At 30.7% G+C, this 14,778-nt stretch overlaps 2 long non-coding RNA genes, 1 other non-coding gene and 1 pseudogene across 3 annotated transcripts; all 4 read right to left on the reverse strand.

Annotated features, from left to right (window-relative positions):
* Positions 1-1,480: 1,480 nt before the first annotated feature.
* Positions 1,481-3,139, reverse strand: LOC108833151 (protein BIG GRAIN 1-like D; annotated as a pseudogene).
* A 6,121-nt stretch (positions 3,140-9,260) lies between these two features.
* Positions 9,261-9,361, reverse strand: LOC130497309 (small nucleolar RNA snoR109). Its single transcript, XR_008936308.1, has one exon. It is a non-coding gene; the product is annotated as a small nucleolar RNA snoR109 (small nucleolar RNA).
* Positions 9,362-9,856: 495 nt separating this feature from the next.
* LOC108810252 (uncharacterized) lies at positions 9,857-11,058 on the reverse strand. Its single transcript, XR_001943016.2, has 3 exons — positions 10,869-11,058; positions 10,607-10,660; positions 9,857-10,517 (listed from the first exon to the last, which is right to left on the reverse strand). It is a non-coding gene; the product is annotated as an uncharacterized LOC108810252 (long non-coding RNA).
* Positions 11,059-12,436: 1,378 nt separating this feature from the next.
* Positions 12,437-13,724, reverse strand: LOC108808401 (uncharacterized). Its single transcript, XR_008935490.1, has 3 exons — positions 13,526-13,724; positions 12,948-13,448; positions 12,437-12,843 (listed from the first exon to the last, which is right to left on the reverse strand). It is a non-coding gene; the product is annotated as an uncharacterized LOC108808401 (long non-coding RNA).
* Positions 13,725-14,778: the final 1,054 nt, after the last annotated feature.

The following is a 14,778-nucleotide window of genomic DNA, read 5'->3' on the forward strand; positions in this document are numbered from 1 at the left end:
TCCACTCAAATGCTGGGTCTGCCTCTGCATGCAGCACAGAACAATAGGAATATGATGAACCAGAACAGTCCTGTCTGCCTCTGCATGCAGCACAGAACAATAGGAATATGATGAACCAGAACAGTTTAGGACTGTTTGATCCTCATCTTGACGTCCAGCCATGTTTAAGTGTTTAGAAAACAGAGAGCTAAAGATGATAAACAGAGAAGAAGCTGAAAAAAACAGAGAAACTTGTGAAGAAAATGAAGGAAAAATGATGGGTATAAATACAAGAGAAGGAACATGTTCATTAATCGTTTACATTTTTGTTTAGAGTTAATCATTGCTTGTGATCTAATTCTTTGCATCACATTTTAGCATTCCTATAACATTAATTATCCACCAACATCAAACTCTCTATTTTCTTATCTTTTAAATGGCTATAGCTTCTAAACTCACAACTTTTATATATTTTCCTGCTGTTCTTTGGCTCGACCACTTACCTTTTGACCAAAGAGATTTTAACCAATTACAATGATATGAGACATGATATATCTATAGGTAACGATCGATGAGTACTTTAATATTGATTCAATAATTGTAAGATGCAAACATGTAAACCTACGTGTCTATTTTTTTTTATTTATAAGTACCTACGTGTCTATTCATACAGACTACACAATTAATCTTGCTCTTTATCGGTCCATACAGTAAGATACATACCCATTCTTAAGCTTAATAAAAAAGTATCAAATAGCATATGTATCACTAGTATAAATTATGGTTCATACACATAATTCATCTATTATGTTCAATCTCTCTTGTCAAAAGAATGTAAAAAGAAAGCATAATAAAAAAAATACCAAGCATATGCATAACTAGTATAAACTTATGGTTAATCTTCTTCTTCTTCTTCTCTCTCTCTTGTCAATTGAAAGTAAAAATAACGCATTGTAAAATATAGTATCAAATAACGTATGCATAAGCATTATAAATTTATGTTCGATCTTCTTCTTCCATCTCATGTAAATTGAATGTAAAAAAGAAAGCATTATATAAAATATAGTATCAAATAACATATACCTAAGAAGTATAAATTTATGTTGATGATTCGTGACATTCTTTTTCTGTCAACGGTTTTTATGTAAGATAAAAAAAAAATATGCTGGAGCGTTTGCCGAAGACATGATAATGCCGGGAACACTAATTTGTAATGTTCAAACAATAAAGCACTATCAATATAAAAAGAAAACTCATAATTTTGTTTGTTAGTTTTTCTAACACTATTTTTGTTTGTTAGTTAGAAATGTTTTTTCATAATAAAATTGTTAATAACTAGAAATGTTGCTTTGGCATGTTTATATAAAGTGTGCGATTGGTAAAGAATAGCGAAACTTAATTAGAGTAAATAAAGTGGATGGATTGAAAGGAAAAGTAAAAGGGCAATTGCATCAGATAACGATAAAAGAAAGTTATATTAGGTATATGGAAAATTACTGTGCATTTTTTCTAAATCCCCGAGATGCCCCTATTGCTATACCTACTCTGATATCTGACACATGAATTTTGCTTCCTCTACTTTCATCTCTCACATCCAAAAGTTGCTAATTTTCCAAAAGAAATATAGTCCAAATCTTTAAAATTTACGTCTAGGCTATTACTCCTTTTATAAAGTTACAAGAATTACAGCAAGTCGGATTAGCTATCTCCGATCTCTCTCCTTTTATTGATTCATTTTTATTTTTGATATAGATTGATCTCTTTTTCAGAGATTGAAAAACTCTTCGAAATCATCTCCGCCATCGTGTTTCCGTAAGCAATCAGCCTCCAGAGCGATTATCTTGTAAGCATTCGTCTCCACCACAGTGTTCCTGCCTCCGCCGCCGTATTCCTGCCCCTACCTCCACTTTTGTTTTCTACTCTTCTTGTAAGCCTTCGCCTCCGTTGCCGTATTGCTGTGTTCCCATAAGTCTCTGTTTCCACTACAGTGTTCCTGAAAATTATATCAAGGATGACTATTATGCTTTTGTAATCTTAAGAATTAAGATCTATGCTTTTAGAGTTTTGAGCACTCTTATTTTTTTTTTTGAATATGATGTTAAATTATTCAAAGAAAAATACTTTTGTACATCTTATGTGTAACATTTCTGTTTTCAAAATTGAAAAGAAACTATGAGATTCAGAAAAAAGAATTTGCACATCCCTTAAGTTTGCGATGCAAACCAGAGCTGTAACAAAGCTTCAAACTTGTGATTCCCCTGTGCGGAAACTAAAGAGCACTTGTTCTTCACTTGATGATCAATAAAATCTTAATATCACAAAAAAAAATCTTTTCAATAAATATTTTTTCATTTAGAATTTCCAATGATCAAGTTGTCTCTGGATTAACCTTATAATATCTAGAGAAGGAAGAAGCTGAAGAACACGTTGTCGATGTATGGTAATAATAATCAGTTGGCTTTCTAACGAACGCTGAGTTGTCGTAGCTCATCTTCTTCGGAAAACCTTTGGAACTGTTGTTGCTGAACAAGGAATTGATGAAGTTAACGATTCTTGCTCCGGGCGAAGCTGGAGTTTTAGGCTTCTTCTTATTACTACTCGAGCTCTTCTTCGCAGATCTTCTGGTTCTAGTATTCTCACGCTTCTCATCGTAGACGTCTGAAACTCGCAATGCTCTGTTTTGGCGAAACAGAGTATTATCCTCTGGTTTTCTCTGTTTTGTCGTTGTCTTAGATGGGTCGAAACATAACGGTCATGAAGAAGATGTCTTCTTAGGGTGTGATGGTTCCTCGGAAGATGAGAAGATACTGGAACTGGAATCCGAGGAAGACGACACGGAGCCGAAGAACATATCTCGGTGGATTTTCCGGTTAGGAACCGGTCTGGTTGCGTTGATGCTCTGTTTCTTGGCAGTGAGAACAGAGCCGGCAAAAGATTGGATTTTATGGGGTTTGAGATCGGTGGAATTGTATATTTCGTCGAGGAGAGTGGAGGAGAATGACTGGTTTCTGGATCTATGCATGACTTTTTAACCAATAATTTTCTGACACTAGATATAGCAAATATGCGTAAAGCCTATATTCTCTAGCTTCTTCATTCAGCGCTGAGGGTTTTATGGGCAGCGCATGCTCAATTAATACCCACATATGCAAATATTTTCAAATCTGCATACATAGCTAATTATTTTATGTTTCATGGTTTTCCAGCCAAATTGGCCAAAGTAAAATGATAAATAGAGTAAACTAGCGAAATAAAAATAAATAAATAAAGAAAATGAACAGAGAAAAGTGAGAGATAGCACGTACCTCTTCTTCTTGTTAAGACAGGTGGAAAGTTTTCACCTTTTCCAGCGATATTCAGCTGAAATATATTTCTGATGTATTTAACTTGATTGGTAATAATCAATGTTCGAGACTACGCTAGACATCGATATTGACATAGATATAATCAATGTTCGAGACTACGCTAGACTACGCTACATTGACATTGACATAATCAATTAATCGGAGAAGAAATTTAGGGTTTTTTTTTTTTTTTTTTTTTTCATCGACTGATTTTATTATTTAAAGCCCAAGTCCAACTGAACCAGGTCCAACAGAACATACAACAGAAGCCCAGCTACAGGCCCAAACTATTATGAAAGGCTAAAACACTAAAGCCCACATAAAGTTGAGATCCAAAAAAACCCAACCACGACGAAAACACGTGTTAAACCCTCGACAATGAGGAAATTTAGGGTTTTTATATAGTGGTAACTGTTATATAGCAGATATTTTAAGAATTGAAAAGAAGGATTACTATGGCGTAGTGGCTGGCGCTATATTATTAACTGGTATTATTTTAGCACGGGCATTAGTTTTAAAAATTTACAACTGAAATAAATGTATTTTTAAGATATAATTTACAACTAATTTACAACTAAGTCTTTTCTTTTCTTCTTGTGAGTTGTGATGGTTGTACTTTAGGGGCTTTGTATCTGCTTTTTAAGTTGAGACCATTTTAATCTTCCTGAAATATCACCATGACAACAAATAAACCTATTCTAGCAAGTCGATAGTTGATTGTCCTTTTTAATTATGTTATTGACATATTTTATTTATATTTTTCTTCTTTACCATGCAATATCTATCTTTGAACAGTGTCTAGAAATGCAGAAAAAAAAATTATATTAAAGTAGAAGAGAAAAAGGTTCATGGAAAAGTTATTTGAGCAAACAAAGTTTAGGCGTTTTATTTTTCACTTACCTGGACTTTAACCTTCATCTTCTGAGTCTTGACTTCGCAAGTATCAGTCCATAACACACCTGCGTTATTTTCTTGTTTCAATGAAAGATTCTTTTGAAGATCATTGTTGTGCTCGTTTGACCAAAAACTCTATTTCAATTTGAATCTGGAACTGCAAACGGTTCCATCATATTAGAACTGTCTGGTTTGAAGTTGAAATTTTAGAAAGAATCTATGGAATGTTGCAAAGAATTTAAGAAATTACAATTTCTGAATGCAAGTAGAATTGAACTAAATAGATGGCATTATGAGTTAAATTTTTATCTAAAAGATTGGTAGTTGTTGGATCGTGGGATCATGGGCTCATGGTGAAGAATATTATGAATTCTTATGTTAGACCATCAGCAACGCTGATCTCTTAACAAAAACCCTTAAAGTTAAATTATTAAAATAATTCGCAAGGCTCAAATAATTAAAGGATCTGTGCTGACTTTGTCTCTTGCAATCTCTAACTAAGAATTGTTTAATTGACATATACATTACTGTACGCGGGCCTCGTCACTGCATGGAAACCCGCGATTGGCTACTATTTTTTTAAGCTGAAAAAAGAAAATAATAAAATAGTTAAAAAAGTTTACCTAGGTTACTGCACCATAATATCAACGTTGTGGATGCCTTTATATAGAAACACGAAACAGTTTTTGCATTTAAATGTTTTTGTAATTTTTTTTCTTTAATTTGTAGATCATTTTTCATGTGTCAAATTTTGATTGATCAAGTGACTTGAACTACTTTGACGTGATTTTTAGGTTTTCTTCAAATTTTAATGAAGGGCAAGAATGTCTTTTATAATTCATCTTCTACAGAACTCCCATGTAACCCTACAATAAGCCGCATATATTTTGTCTGCCATCGGTTTCATCATTTTCTTTCGATTTTCTTCGTGGTTTTATCTAAATCTAAAGTGGAATACATCAAGTTTTGATCAAAAACAAATATTGTAAGAAGCTTTTTTCAACATCTCCGAGTTTTGGGCCGAGTTGAGTCAAATCGCTACAGTAAACCTCTGTGGAGCGTGTTTCCGCCGCGTACTCGTACGCACAGACAGCGTTTTCGAACAGGGACTCTAATAATAAAGCTGAATAGAAAGTAAAAATAATTTACTCCAAAATATTTACTCCAAAAAGGTCATTCAATCATACCCAAAAAGTGTATGTTTCGACGTTGATGTTTATATATAATAGTATCCTCTACATGGTACGGGAGGTAAGGGTAATAATCCCTTATATATAAAGAGAAACATTGGATTTAATACATTCACACTAATATTGTCACGTGTCGTTCTCACAATCAATTTAAAAATCGATTGAATATAATTTATATAAATTGTTTTTTTCTATTCTTTAAATAAAAACTACGGAATTACCAAAATATAACTAATATATATATGACAATTAATGATTATAATAAATAAATTTCGATAACAATTTATATTTCTTCCATCATTTTTTGTATAATTTTATATTATTAAAATAAATAAACAATTATATTAGCTATAAATTTTAAATTTAGATTTTTCGTATATGTTATATTTTGAATTTAAAATACTGATATGAATTACTAAAACAGTTAAAATTAATTATGTTAAAAATTAATGATCAATGGTTTAACATCTCTTATATATTAATTGAGAAACATTACAACATTATTTTGTAGTTACGTGTCCCCATAATAATGAAATTCAGAATTTTTAGAAAATTAGGTTGGTCCATCTTAATTTATATTATACTTTTTATTAAGGGATCAAATCGATAAATAGTATACAAAAGAATATTCTCACACTTTCTTTAATAAAAGTACATAATTACCTAATAAGATTAACATATCATATATGACGATTAATGATTATAAATAATAAATATCTGATAAGAAGTTTTGTATTGTAGCTCTTTTTATTGATTTTGTATTATTCAAAGATATTAAACACTCACATTAACCATATAATATAATTGTTTTATATGTTATATTTTGATTTTTTAAACAACCATAAATTATTAAAAATTTTAAAATCCCACTTTGAAAATTTTTGTGATCAATGGTTTAATTATTTTGTTATAATAAGATACAAATAATCATAAAATTGTATTAATACGATTTTTATTTAATAAATAATCAAAATTATATATATATATATATATATATATATATATATATATATATATATATATATATTCAGTTGACGACTTTAAACAAGAAAATATGCTACATCAATTTAGTCGTCCAATTAAAACCTTTCAAACTATGTGGAAGACTAATGTCAAATTCATTCCGTTTTGAAAATAATACTAAGCTGCTGGTTCTAAAACCATTAAATAGTTCTCAATGATGTTAAAGTAAAGTATTAAAAAGATTGTAAAATATGTTTTTATAATAAAAATTCACTTGATGACCACATTAAGATTTTTATAAGTATAAATATGGTGATAAAAATTTTAAACTCAAATCGATCAGGTTCACCATAAAACAAAATAGATTTAGGTTCACTATTACAATTACAAATGATCAGACCAACATATAAATAATTATACAATCAAACCTCTATAAATTAATAATGTTGGGACCAACAAAACTATATTTTTTTATTAATTTATAGAGATATTAATTTATCGATATACTAATTGAACCAAAAGAATCAATTTGGGACTATAAAACTATATTATTTTATAGGGTTTTTTAGTATATATTAATTTATAGAGTATTAATTTAAAGAGGTTATACTGTATAAAGAAAACACAACTGTATGCATATTAAAAAAAATTCAAATACATATATATATTTAATTTGTAAATACTATATATCTTTTAATCTCATATATATTAATTGAAGAGCATTGCAATTTTTAAGTGTAGCCACATGTCATTACCAGGTTTATTTTCAGAAGAATCCTTAGAAAAAGGTTGGTCCATCCAAATATATATTATACTTTTTATAAAATTAATTATTAATACATTAAATATACTTCTTCATTGTTTTTTTTAAATAAAACAAACGGAATTACCTAATATGGTTAACATATTTTGAATAATAAAGATTTGTATTAATTTTTGTATCCTCCATCATTTTAGTTTAATTTATATTGTTAAAAACTTTAAACAATCACATTAACTATATAGTAAAAGTTATATTTTTCTTATATGTCATATTTTGAATTTTAAAACGACTATAAATTACTAAAACTGTTAGAATGTTTACAATTAAAATTTTGTGAACTATTGGTTTGCTTTTGAAAAAAAAAATTAATATTTGTTAACCCTCACATGCAAAAAACTGTAGATCCTTTCCAAAACTTTACCACTCTCAAACTAAAATCTTCTTCTCCACTCCATACCAACAAAGCCTCCTCATCACTTAACCCTATCCCTGGAAGTCTCTCCACAAACCCCAACTCTCCCAATTCCTACTGAAGTGAAATCTTCATGTGCACTGCCAATTACTACCTCAAACCCTCGATGGTACCTCCCACTCCAACTTTGGTTGTAAGACTGCGTCTTAATTAATGAGGATAAACTCTCAAAAGACTTGCTCTAACAGGATCAATTCATTGTGTAATGGTTTTTATGGAAATGAGACATTGACGGTAATAACTCTGCAAGAGTTGCATGGAATACAGTGGTACTTACAAAAAAAAACAGGGCGGTTTGGGCAAAAATTAAGGATCTTAACACTTGGAACAAAGCTTGCTATCTAAAGCTAGTTTGGATGCTATTCTTCAGCTGGTACTGGACTACCAATGCACAACTACTGGTACTGGACTACCAAACCAAGTAGCTTCTACTCTTGGCTAGAAACAAACTCCTGAAGCTTATAAAAGACTTAGTTTCCCACTGATTAATAAACTTAAGCTGCAGGATGGACCATCGGCTAGGTTCTGGTTTGACAAATGGACACCCTTTGGCAGTTTATCAACCTTTCTCCAAGGCTCATCGTCAAGGCTTGGGATCCCTCTCAATGCAAAAGTTGCGTCTCTATGCATAAATGGATTGTGGCGCCAACAACTTCAGCTGCACACCTATTTAACTACAATCACACTCACAAAAGACAAAGACTATTATGAATGGGAAGTGGCTGGGAACCTGAGCGACAAGTACATCACATGAAATGTCTATACGTACCTACCTCTGTACAACCGCACCTGATGTAAACTGAGCCAAGACAATCTGGTCTTCTTATGGGATCCACCTAACGATCACTTCCTAGCTATCTCTGAAGCATGCCTTTCTCCACCAACCTCGCAAGCAAGCTTCGTTAACATCATTGAGATCTGTCTGAGTCCTCTACTGATGGGCTACAAAACAAACTACTACTATGAATTTTTATTTAAATTGGGCAAGATCCTGTATCTAAAGCCTAATGGCCTTGAAAACAGTTTCTTCTTTTGTTTTAATATGTGAAAGCCTAAGTTACAAAAAAACAACTTGGTAAAACAAATAAAAAGAGAGAAAGCAATCTGATAACTGGAAGAAACTACGTAATCATATTAACAGCAAAAGATTAACATAATGATGTGTACCAACAGATAATTCATGAAAAACATTAGATGAAAAACAATGTATCTTTAAAACCGACTCATCACATTTCATTACAATCTTGACTTCCAAACTACAACAACACTAAGTAACCCGAGAATACAATCTTGAGTTCTAGACTTCCAGTCAACAAAATAAAACAGAAATAACAAGTCAGGCCCAAATCCAGCGATGACTATGTATTGTTTCTTTGTGTTTACTCACGTGTTGGGCTTAATGCCATATCTGTACCCCTTTAAAGCCCATGAGGCTAATATAGTTTCTTGTTGTTACTTGAGAGTCACTGCGTTTACTGGTTTTCTTATAGTTCTGTACGCTCTTTTCAAGCATGTGTCTCTGTTTTAATTGATTTTCAGTAGATGACTTATTTTAACTACAGAAAAGAGTCAGGACCACAGGTCTGTTCCGTACACAATCTTGAAACGACAGAACAGAGTTTTTTTTTTCAACTTTAACCCAAAATTAAAAAAAAAAGTGTAAGAAACTCGGTAAGCAGATGAATCGACCGGAGAGATTTAAACTTCTCTCGCGACCACCGGCCAGATAGCTTCTGAATTGATCTAGCTACAGCCGTATTGGCCAATTCAAGAACAGAGTTCACCGACAGAACAGAGTTCACCGATAGAAAAGGGCTTTTTCTGAGAAAGGGCTTTTTTGGTTAAAATGTGAGTATTATTAATCAACAAAAAAAAATACTTATAAACAATTGGTCAAGTTTTCAAATCTTGAACGGCACTCTTAAAAAGTTGAGGAAAAACAGAGCATACTAAGAGAACAGAGCACATCAAGCTTATTTCTATGGAATTATTGGATTTTTATCGGTGTGCACAGGAGCAAATTTACTGGTACGATCTTCTGTAGGTAATCGTTGTCACCATGTTTCCACATCCATTTAGAAATATTTATAGGCAGCTTAAAACCCAGTCATGTTTTTCATACTTTGCTAAATAGGCAGCTTAAAACAGCAGATTGATATATAAACGAGAGAAAGACAGGTCGATGGATTTAGAAATAAATTTGAAAATGCCAAAATAGAGTCAAGTTTAAACAATAAAAGGAAGACTGGACTCGTAAGTGTTTCAAAGAAAAAAAAGAGCTGCTAATAATCAAGATGTCAAGACTCAAGGTAAGAAAACTAAAGAATAAAAAGAGGATTTGTTTGTCATCTCTTCGTTGCAGTTTCACGTCTTGACGTCTCAACAGTCTGAACTGTCTTCTCTTGATTGTGAATCTTGAAATACTACATTATCTTGTTCCGAGTCTAGTTCCTCGTTAACATAATGTTCTACGCTGGATCCTTCAATTTCAACTTTATTTTTGGCCTTTTTCTTCAAATGATACATATATAGTTCAAACGGATACATCCATCAAAATTGGACTGGACCACCTAATTTTGCCTCGTGAGGGAGATATCGTGGGTGATTGTTAACCTCATAGTATTCTCCATGTGCAACCCAAACAAGATAATTGGCCATAAATATTCTGTTATATAAATGGCCAACGACTGTTTGCTCATCAAGAAATTTTCTATTCTCATACTTAATACACGGGCAAAATATTTTCTACTTTTGAGTAGATAAAACATGGTTTTTAGCAACAACCATGAAATATTTCAATCCTTCTGTAAATATATTGGAGACTTGACTGGTATTGGGATCAATTCTTGCATACATCCATTGCCTCATAGCATGATTAACATTACTCGAAGACATTTAGAAATTCAAAAAATCTGCAAGCAACCAACAATCTAGAAGTTAAATAAATCATTAACTCAATGCATAATTACATATACCAGGAACGTTTGTAACAAATATTTACCTCAGTTTTGCTTTTGAATAATTTATTTGGTATCAATAGACTCCCGAATGGCACCTATATCATGTAGTCAACAAGTAGACGTAAGTTTTCCGAGCCGTTCAATCAAGGAAGAAACACAACAAATTGTATCTCTTTCTTTTACAGGATAAAAACAGAGGTTAAGCAAATAATTTAAAACTCAATCCTTATAAAACTTAAACTACAAAGCTAATAAAGCCAGAAAGAAACATAATAGATAAGAAGATAGAAGGACTCAACTTACTTAAGGAAGTTAAACAGAGGATTTAGAGAGAGATTAAGACATAAAGTCTGAGTCTCTGTTGTGCTATGCTCTGTTTCACGACAAAGAAGGGGTCGTTAAGTTTTCTGGTTGGGGACAATAAGTGGAGAGAGAGATTCTGGGGTATGTCGATATTGAAAGAGATGAGAAGTTTTTTTCCCTTAATGATTTGGAAGAAGGTACGTGTCTAATTTTTTGTTTTCTTATTCTTTTTTTTTGATAAAACCTTGGACGTATCTTTATCTGAGTTAAAAGAAAAAATAAGAAGAGATAAAGATGTTACGTATATAACAGATTTAATTTATAATTATCTTCGAAAGAATATGTAAATGAATTTTTTGTCTAATTTATTTTTGTTTTGAATAGGAATAAAGTAAATTATACCATATTAAAACAAAAATGAAATTCATAAATAAAACTATTAGAAAAATCTCAAGAATCTGAAACTTAAAAAAAATGTACATGTTTAAATATACACTATATAAATATATTACTAGGTGTTTTCTTGCACCATGTGCAGTGATAATTTTTTTTAAAATTTGAATTATATTAAAAATAAAATTTATTAATATTATACATTTATTATTTGCTAATATTTTAATATAAATTTGATTTAGTTAAGCATAAAATTAAGAAAAAATAATTTGTTTATTTTAAATTATATTTAAGAATATATATGTATATATTTAAAATTCGAATCTTAGGTAAATTTTTTATCTATTTATTTTGGTTAAGTGTATTAAATAAACTTGTATGAAATTACTAAAAAAAATTCATATAAAAATTTTATAGTTATCAAAAACTAAAACTGAACAATATTTTATAAAATTTGTAGATATCTAAAAGAAACTAATGATATTACGATTAAAAAATATTATTTTTTTAAAAAGATGTAGAAAATTTTGAAAATTTTAGTAATAAAAAGTGTATATTTATAAAAGTAAAATTAAATAAAATTTCGAAATTTTTAATGCATCTTTGAATATATTTATTGTAGTGATAATTTATGAGTTATTACCATATTTTAAAAAGTTTACCAAAAATATAAATCAATATTAAATGTAATCCTAAATGTAATATATGAATTATTGCCATATTTTATAAAGTTTACCAAAAAGTAAATATCATTAATAAATGTAATTGTCCATGTCATATTTATTTATAAGCCATGTCATCAATTTTACTAACCATGTCATCATTTTTTTTGTAAAAGTGATTGTAGAGACGACATGTGGCAAATCACTTCGCAAATATAGTTTATGAGATTTTCTATTTAATATACAAAAAGTATTAACCTTCTCTATAAAAAAATATAATAAAAAATATAATCACTGTCACATTTTTTGCCACATATTTTTTATATTTTGTTTTACAATTGAAATGATTCAAAAATGTTGAACATTTCTTACAAAATTAGCAAGATATCTATTTTTTTGGTCAAAGGCAAGATATCTATTTATGTTGCAAAAAGTTGCAATTTAGTAACGAAAATGTGCAACGTCTGTTATAGTCATTATTTTGAAATAAATTTGTAATGAAACTATAACGAATATTCATTATTGCAAAAATATTGCAATAATCATAGCAAATTATTAAGGAAAATGGACGTCACAATTCTTCTGTTGCAAAAAGGCTATTTTCTTGTAGTGTGTAGCATTGTGGACTATCTACCAATATCTAAATAGGAAAAGAACTGATTTTACTTTGCTTGTAGTTAGAATTCAAGACATCAATGTTTGCAAAAAATTGCTGATGTTCTCCGGCCTCCATCCGGAAATTTACCCATTACCCATTGGAGGGCTTGAACCAGAAGGCGAAGCCTTAACCACACAACCAACTCCATCTATATTTGCACCATTGTCAAAAAGGTTAAATAATATTTTTGGCCAATAACCGATATCCCGTAGGGTTCATCTGGCCCTAGATGTGTAAGCCACCAGTTTCCTGTATTTTTATTCTGAAAAAAGCAAATCAATAGTTAAAACAAATGAGTTGTTAACATGAAATTGCATGGTCACAAGTTTGTTTATATAAATTACATGATTTGTAAAGAAGATATACCTGATGGATGAAGGGACTTAAAAGGGAACGCTCCGTTGGCGAAATATCAATGGGTTGAACAATGGGGATTGTCTGTGATACTTGAACAAACCCTGAACAGCCTGTATTGCATCCTTTCCCATATTTACCCTATCAATAATATTTACATATTGTCTACACAATCAACGGAAACCAAATAAGTTAATCATATATATATATATGCAGACCATCCAAAATCCATATGACCAAACACGTCTGTTGCCAAAAATTCCTGGATTTATCTGAGAAAAGTTGCAATAATTACTAACAATATCATATGGATTAAGGAAAGAGAAAAACAATAAAATATAAAACCTACCATAAACCCCGTAGAGATATAATTGGTCTGTTAATTCGCCCCACTGCCTAAATACTGTATATTTGACTATATGAGGCTTGATCCTTTTTGATTTTTAGGTCATGTGCTTCAACCCAAGCTTGTATACCACGATATGGACCAGCAAGCGACCTTACTCCAGTAATCTAGATATAAAAACGGTTATAACATATATATATACACACATAAGATCTAAGGTATTAATAGGAAGTGAATGTTTTACATGTGTTTCAGGGCTATCTGCTGATTGTGTATGGACATACTTCTCGGCGAAAAGGTTATGACTGGTGATGAACTCTTTTGTATTTCTTAGTATAGGAACAGTTCATTTTAGTTTATTTTGGTGTGTGAAGTTGTTGCCAATTTGACTATTTAATTGAGTCCTTGATGGTTGCACCTTTTCCCAAAAAAAGAAGAAGACAAAAATTATATAATCAAGTTTAAATAACACTTCATAAACATAAATGACCGTCAGTAGAAGATGAAAGTCTGAACCTATGAACCTGGATTGTGTGGTTTTTGAGTAAAGGGTGGTCAAGTCCCGGTTGCTTGTATATATATGTGCAAACGTATGTTACATTTTCACCAATCTGATCAACAACAAGAAATTTTATTAAAAACGATGTTGAACTAAGCCCACGATATAAGAGAACCTGATGCTTTTTAAAAACTGACCTTGAAAGATTTGAGAGGCGTGGTGGTTTGATCAGAACGGACTAAGGCTACTGGAAATAAAAAAAATTAAGAGATTCATAACGAGAGCCATCGTAGTTTGATCTGTTTTGGTTTTTGTTTTGCCAAGTCTCCAAGACTGAAAACTTTCTGCTATTTATATAGATTTTTTTTTTTTGAATTCAGAAAGTTTGCGCCTTGGGCCCTAGTCTCTTTGGCCCGGAGCCAGCCTGCGTCTGTACCTGCTACGGCCATGGACACTCTTCTCCGCCCGAAATTCAAACCAGGGACCTCTCAAACAAACGCCTAGAGAGAACTAACTTGTCCGGGTTATCTATCTATCTATGTTATTATTTGCGAAGTGATTTTTCGCAACGGAGCTCTCACTTTGAAAGTTAGAGTGGTTAATATCGATATTAGCCTTAATGAATAAAATATATAATTAAGCTAAAAATGAAAACGAAAATTAATTTATTTGATTAGATAATTGATTAAAATTAATAATAGTAAGATTTATCCAAAACCTAAACATATTTTAAAATATAGATAGAATTCCTAAATGTATGTTGTTATCTGAATATTTTTTTAAATATAAAGTTTAAAACATAAAGTATATAACTAAATATTAATCAAATAAAATTCTTAATTTTATATAATTGAAAAGAGAATATTAAGTGACTTTTAAGATTTATTTCTATATAATAAATATGTATACAAATAAATTTTCAAAAAATTATAACTAATATGTAAGAATTTTCAAAACAAATAAAACAATAATTTATTATCATAGTCTTTTAGTTAGTA

Source organism: Raphanus sativus, chromosome 6 (assembly GCF_000801105.2).
Source record: "Raphanus sativus cultivar WK10039 chromosome 6, ASM80110v3, whole genome shotgun sequence".
In the NCBI taxonomy this organism is placed as follows: Eukaryota; Viridiplantae; Streptophyta; class Magnoliopsida; order Brassicales; family Brassicaceae; genus Raphanus; species Raphanus sativus.